At 45.8% G+C, this 6,004-nt stretch overlaps 1 long non-coding RNA gene across 1 annotated transcript; it reads right to left on the bottom strand.

Annotated features, from left to right (window-relative positions):
• Nucleotides 1–3,143: 3,143 nt before the first annotated feature.
• Nucleotides 3,144–5,760, bottom strand: LOC146542770 (uncharacterized). The gene is made up of 3 exons (XR_014879694.1): nt 5,243–5,760; nt 4,858–5,105; nt 3,144–4,043 (listed from the first exon to the last, which is right to left on the bottom strand). It is a non-coding gene; the product is annotated as an uncharacterized LOC146542770 (long non-coding RNA).
• Nucleotides 5,761–6,004: the final 244 nt, after the last annotated feature.

Genomic DNA, 6,004 nt, shown 5'->3' with positions numbered 1-6,004 from the left:
CTTCTCCGAGCAGCCTGCACCAGTGCCTTACCGCACTCTGAGGAAAGAATTTCCCCTTGATACCTGACCTAAACCTCCCCTCTTTTAGTTTAAAGCCATTCCTCCTTGTCCTATCAATATCAGAATTAGTAAAAAGTTGCTCTTCTCCTGTTCATAAGCTCCCCTTTTAGTACTGGAAGGCTACAATGTGGTCTCCCTTGAGCATTCTCTTCTCCAGGCTGCAGAAGTCAATCTCCCTCAGCCCTTGCTTAGAGGAGAGGTCTCAGCTAACCAAGACCTGAAGCGAGCAGAAGCTGCAGCACCTGCTTCCTCATGGACACGTTAACACAGGGAACTTAAGGCAGGGCTGTCCCACCCTGGGAGCCAGTTGGGGTCCTAAAGGCCTACACACTGCTGCTGGTTTCCTCTGGGCCTCACGGGGCCACTTCCAAAGTGACTTTGGTGTTAGATGGAAACCCACACACAAAAAACCACAAACTGTTCACTGTCAGCTCACCAGAGCCCCACGAGATGCTGCACAATTCCAGGCTACCTCCTAAATTGACTGCACTGTCCTGGTGAGCTCACTTCATCAATTCCAAATAAAAGGCAACCATCCCAGCGCATTATTTAAGAAATTAAATAATTTCCTAATCATCACCATCATGCTGACCATGACTGGGCTGTGCTCTTGTCAACAGCCGTACTGCCGCTTTTGGCCCCTGAACTTCTGCAGACTGCGCTTCTTTGTGGAATTACCAGAGCAGGCCCAAGTCGCCCAGGCCTCCCACGCTCCCCGTTGGGCCGCCCCAACAGCGCCGCACTGCCCCCACCGCGCCTCGTCTGCTCTGGATGAATGGATTGACTGTTGCGCATGCGCACTACGCGCAGCCATACCGGCAAGTCCTCCAGGGCAGACGAGGCGCGGGACAGAGCGGAGCCGAGAGGTTGCACGCATGCGGACGCCTTCCGGCCCTGGTGGGATCGCTTCCGGCCGTGGCTGCGGTGTTCGGCCCTGAGGTTCTCCCGCAGGCCCGGAGCGTCCCTTGACCCGCAGCACGGTGTGCTGCAGAACAGCGGAGCTGTGATTTTTAATTCCACGTCGGACAGCTTAAGAAATGCCCTTGGAGGTCCCCTACAAGATGCCTGGGCGCGGCATTAGGCACCAACGATGGCCCTGCTGGAGCAGCGTGGGACCAGAGGGACCTGGAGAGAGCATCTGAGTTGTGCACCGTATGGGTTGCCGCAGCTTGTTGAATTTGCTGTCTGATTTTACAGTGAAAGGATCAGTTGGTATTCACTTGTTTACACACAGTAAAAAATACACACAGCCTTTATGTGCGGTGTACCTAGCAAACATTGTGCTTTACAGCAGAATGTGCAATAGAGCATCCACTCAGGTATTCTGGTTCTTAAAGTGGCCCCATCTGCAGCACTGTGCCCAGGTCTGGAGCCCCCAGTACAAGAAGGACAGGGAGCTGTTGGAGAGGGTCCAGAGGGGCCACAAAGATGAGCGGGGGGCTGCAGCACTTCCTCTGCAACAACAGGCTCAGGGAGCTGGGCTTGTTCAGCCTGGAAAAAAGAAAGCTGCAGGGTGACCTCTTTGCAGCCTTTCAGTATCTAAAGGGAGCCTACAGACAGGAGGGGAATCTACTCTTTGAAAGGGTAGATAACAGCAGGACAAGGGGAAATGGTTTGAAGTTGAGGGAGGGAAGATTTAGGTTGGATGTCAGAGAGAAGTTGTTTGCTGTGAGAGTGGTGAGGTGCTGGAACAGCTGCCCAGAGAGGCTGTGGATGCCCCATCCATCCCTGGAGGTGTTCAAGGCCAGGTTGGATGGGGCCCTGGGCTGCTATGAAATGTGGAGGTTGGTGGCCCTGCATGTGGCAGGGGGGGTTGGAGATTCATGATCCTTGAGGTCCCTTCCAACCCTGGCCATTCTGTGATTCTGAGATTTAACTGGAATCTGAGTTGAGATCACAGTCCTGAGTGTTTCTGCCCTGTGGCTGCCTCGTGCTGGGGGTGCTCAAGCTCACTTTGTTGGAGTCTGCATTCCCCAGGCACCCAGCTCTGTCTCTGAGCATGCCTGGAGCTGCCCCATTGGAGAAATCTGTGCGTAGGTCCTGCCCAAAGCAGACTGGAATGCAGGAACTGGCTTTGCTCCTGCCTATTCTGTCCCCTGCAGGGCTTTGCTTGGTGCTTAGTCACAGAGCACACCCAGTAAGTTCTGGTACTTGCCAAATAAAACAGAACTGTTTTGTTGTCTTCTCCTTCCTTTTGTTTTTCCCCAATATCCCTTACCTCGCAATGCCTTGCTGCCAGTCAGTATCTGTGAGTAGGAGAGAAGAAGAGGGAGTGGAGAGGAATAACTTCTTAACCTGATTACTCTGTTCAGCTGAAGCTGCCAACATACTCTAAATAAAGCAATTAATAGTTCTGTGGTTAAGCATTCAACTCCTTGCTTTCAACAGTTCTTCTATATTTCAACCAGCTGCTCCGTAGCTCTGGACTCCATTGTAAATCTCTGAGTTCTGGTGCTAGAATATTCTCCAGGGAAAGTCGGGTTGGAGAGGGTTCCCATCAGACAGAGCACAGATGGAGCTCAGCTGTGGGAATGCAGTGTGTGTGGGGTAAGGAAATGGCACCAGAGTCTCCCCGAGACATCAGGTCTCATAGCCAAGGAGCACGAGAAGTTAGCAGCTTTCCTTCATACAGGGCAGATCTTATTTATTTGACTGCTCTGTGCCGTAGAAACCTGTGTTCAGTGCTGATGGGTCTGGGATAAGGAAATGGCTTGCAAAGCTTTTTCCCTGTGAAGTCTTAGGTTAAAGATTGCTGCTGTTCTTAGCAGATGTACAACTTCCCTTTTCCACAGAACGGATGCACAATGTTGCTCTGTGTGTCAGGTTGTCATTTGCCTGGCAGAGACTGGAGTTGAACATCCCCATAAAATGTTTCGTGACTGTAATCAAGGGCCGGAATAGCTGGAGCCTGAGTCATCCGCAAAGCCCTGCCTGACATGGTGACAGAGGCAGGTAACTTTTAGTTGTTATTTAACTTTTCAGTCCAGCAAAAGGACACAAAAAAAGAGGGAGGGACCAAGTGCAACAAACTCCTTGTTTTCTCTTTAATTTTTGAAAAAAGATAGAAAAAAAAAACAAGCAGGCTATTGTGTGAGTAATGTCGAAAAGCAGCATATTATTGAGGACAGAAAGTGGAGGTTTCACACCTTCTCAAATATTGACTGAAGAGACTCGAGTGTTCTTATCTGATATGGGAGTGAAAGCATCCCTGGTGAACAAAACAGGTGTTGGATTTTTTGTGGGTTTTGTTGTTGTTCTTAGTTTGTTTGTTTTAAGATCGTGTAATTATTTTGGTTAGGAGTGTTATTTTTTCCTTCTAGAACATAACCACTGGTGTTTCCAGTGTGTGGAAGATCCACTTTACAAACAGGATGTGATGCTTTACTGGTTTTCTTTCTGGTCAGCGGGGTTTGAGGATTGATTGTTATTTTAATGACATGCCGTCTGAATTAAGAGGCACCGAGATATTTTTAATGCACATAGCAATGCAGACCAGCAACATTTTCATCTTTTTTTCTCCCTAAAATCGAATGAAGGTTTTCTAAATGAAGGAAATGTGTTCACACAGACACAAGTGGCATATATTCTTCTGCAAATATTTGATCAACCAACTCCATACCACGTTATTATTTTTCAGTATAAACATTATTCTCCAGGTAATGCTCTCTCTGTGTCCTCTGATTCTGCCAAAGAAGGTCTTTAGATACCTTTAGATAATGTTTCGTTTACAGTTGCATGGACTTTCTTAAGAAAAGATTAAGCAAAAGCTGAAATACTTTTAAAACCTTCCAGCGAAAGGCTGGGCTTTCACAAATGTACCCTGGGTCAAAGCCAAGGTTGTCGATGGCGTTACCCCTGAGTGACTCTTGGAAGATGGCTGCTCTCAGAACTGCAGCTTTCCTCGAGCAGCTCCATGTAGCGACAGGCTGAGGACGTTTGGGCAAGCAGATATTTGGGGTGCTCCCTTTCAGTTTCCCAGCTGGCTGAATTGGGAGAGGAGGGTAAAGTTAATATCCTTCCTTTTAGAGGAGAAGATCTTGCTTTGCAATGCAGTGTTGTCTCCTTGTGTGTATTTTGGTTGTGCTGTTGGTTTTTATATTTATTTCTAGAATGTACTTTATCCTGCAAAAGAGGAAGGAATCTTTTTCTGTACAAAATAGGAACATGTGACAGCATAACCTGGAGTTTCTCAGGGCGATTTGTCATCATCAGAGAAACAACACCCATTAAATTGCAGTGGTGAAAGTGACAAAACAAATACGAGATTCTTATGCATATACCTTCCTCTTTCTCTGGCCTTCCTGATTTATTTCTCCCCGTTCCTCAAGATTTACCACTGTTCTAATTCATTCCTTTTGGGGAATCAAATGAATGTGAGATTTCTGGCACTTGGGACTCAACGATTGTGCTGGAAAACAAAACACCTAAAGGCTGTTTATTTTGAGATATTCTTGAATTATTAATTCAAGTAAATGAGTGCAGATTTTTTCAGATCCCAGGGACAATGCAGACTAGAAGCTGTGCTTTTAGTGGTTTTTTAGTTTTTAGTCATATATATTTTTTATTTTTTATTTTTTTTTGCAACTGCAATGTTAAAATCTTGCAGGGCATAAATTAATGCCTTTGTAACTGATCTCTGTTTCTGGATGAGGAGATGGGCTACAGTGGAGTGTATGGAACACAGTGGGGCTTAGCTTTGGTTTCCTCAGGGATTTAAGAACCAAAGCTCCATTTCATTGTAAGAGAATGTAGCTGATGCTTTTGTATGACAACATTATGCTATTGAAAATAGCTTACCATGAACAAATAAAACAGAAATCCAGTATTAAGGTGACCTCCATAACATCCATAAATACCATCAGGATGGACTCCAGCAGTGAACGTGCGTCATGTGAGCAAATAAACTCCTTGGCTGCAAACAAGCGCTGCTGGATTCTGCAGAAGCTTATCTTGTCTCATATCAGAAAAGAGATTGCCTTTGTGTGTGAGTAATGATTCCAGTGAAATTGAAAGGTTGTTTTTTCTAGGAGTCGAACCATGCACACCTGGAAAGTTACAAAATGAAATCAGAAGCTGAAAAACTGTTTAGATTCATAGCAAAATAATGTATGTTCCTAGCATTTCCTGGAGTTTTTCTCCTGCTGAATTGAAATGGGATTTCATGGCAGCAGTGTACGCATACCTCTTGGTCCTGTGCTGTGGAGCTGTGTGGGATGTGGAGAATGAGATCCAGAAAAGCCCGGTGAGGATGATGGGAGCTGAAGTTGGAGGGGGCTGTACTTGCAGACAGTGACATGCCCTGTTAAGCCTCAGTGTTGGTGAGGATGGAATTTGTTTGGCCTTCAGGGCAGGTTGCTGTGGTGAGCAGCTTATATGAATTGCTTTCTGGAAGTAGTGGTGAGGGGTTCAAAAATGGACTTCTTCGTCAGCAAAGGGCTTTAGAGGGCTTAATTTAAAATGAAGCAAAACCCAATGAATCTTTACATTTAAATCTGTCACTGATGTTTTTGTATCAGCCCATGCTATATGTTTTTCCTTAGATCCAAAGGGAGTATTTATTCTGGCTTATATAGCAAGCCTCAGGTAATGGTATTATGATTTCTGCATGTACCTGTTACACCACACAGACTTCAATATTTGTCTTTGGAGGTCTTGTTACGTTCCAAAACATGAGACTTCTGTAAACTTATTGGGGCAGGGATGATGGATAGAGATGACAAATGGAGATAAGTAAGAGCTGGGACAGACAGGCTTCTCGTGAGTGAAGCGGCTTCAAAACAGATGACAAAATATATTTATATTTTATATTGTAGCATGGAGACCTGGAGAAGCAGGGTGTTTGTCTGGGCATTGTATGGAGCTCATGAAGAACCCTGTTACCGTCATCTTCCTTCAGGAAAAGCTTTTCCTGGTAACCTCATTTTAAACTTCTTCCTTCTCGTAG

This window comes from Meleagris gallopavo, chromosome 26 (genome assembly GCF_905368555.1).
Source record: "Meleagris gallopavo chromosome 26, MGAL_WU_HG_1.1, whole genome shotgun sequence".
NCBI classification, from domain to species: Eukaryota; Metazoa; Chordata; class Aves; order Galliformes; family Phasianidae; genus Meleagris; species Meleagris gallopavo.
This window is presented reverse-complemented; position numbering and strand designations above follow the sequence as displayed.